This window comes from Arachis ipaensis, chromosome B10 (assembly GCF_000816755.2).
Source record: "Arachis ipaensis cultivar K30076 chromosome B10, Araip1.1, whole genome shotgun sequence".
Taxonomy (NCBI): domain Eukaryota; kingdom Viridiplantae; phylum Streptophyta; class Magnoliopsida; order Fabales; family Fabaceae; genus Arachis; species Arachis ipaensis.
In genome coordinates this window covers 131,190,543-131,191,863 of record NC_029794.2, presented here as the reverse complement: position 1 = coordinate 131,191,863, position 1,321 = coordinate 131,190,543, and positions in this window count along the sequence as shown.

Below are 1,321 nucleotides of genomic sequence, written 5' to 3'. Positions count from 1 at the left end.
AAAATATAAATACAAATGATATTGATTCACATATTTAAATTCTAATAAATATAAATATAATTTATATATTTTTGTGTGCAAACACTTATAAATATAGATGTAAATTATTACTAACCTAAAATAATAATATTTACAGATCATGTAGTATTGCTAATATTTTAATAATGAATCTATTTTTTTAAATACAACACTAAAAAGAATTTTATCATAAAAAATAGGCAAAATATGAAAAGTGCATCTAACATGAGACACTGTCTCACTTTCTTTTCACAGACTCATCCTCAACACGAAAATGAGTTTCTGTTGTTCTGTTTTTCCTTTTTCTGGATAAAAAGCTATTATCCATGGACCCTGATACGGATATGGGACACGACACAATACAGGATATGTGGATACGAGAATTTAAAATTCTTATAAGACACGGAGACACGATATATATATAAAATATAAAGTATTTTTTAGATAAATTGTAATGATATTTTGATATTTTATTAATATTAAAATATAAATTAATTTTTTAATTATTTTAAATATTTTTTTAATTATATAAAGTATTTAAAATATATTTTATTTTAATAATTAATAATATATATTATTTCTAAACTCATCTCAAGAATGTATGTTAAGAATAATAAGACTGGACACACTGACACGTGATGGTATTCAGGTATATTCAAGTGTATCCGGAAAATTTTTTTATATTTTTTTATTAAGACACGGTTTAGACACAAAAAATATGTATGCCGGACGAATGTCAATAAATGTTATGTTTAAAATATATCCGACACGTAAACACGACAAATCAAGAAAATATATGTGCTTCATAGAATAAAATTTAAAACAGCCACCCTGTAATTTACTGCATCAACTATAAACTTTGATCCGTCACCTTATAACTCGGTCTTTATTGTGCATTATGAGTAATAATTCGAAGTTAACTATCATTCATTCTTTGCTTATAACCGACACCTTCATTACCGACTTAATGACCATCATTTCCATCTTAATGACCAAACAGTTATAACATGAATATCATTCATCAATTCTATGCCTATAAAGTGCACTAATTTCTATATCTCGAGACAGATAGATAGACAATACATGATAAATTCTATTTTCATTTCTTACATTCTATATTCATAGAATTATTATAAACATACAACACATGATAAGTTCTATTTTCATGTCTTACATTCTATATTCATAGAATTATTATAAGCACACACATGATAAGTTCTATTTCATGTTTAACATTTTATAATCATAGAATTCTTATACCTCTTAAACACTTACTGACTTGAGTGTCGAAGTGTCTTTTGCA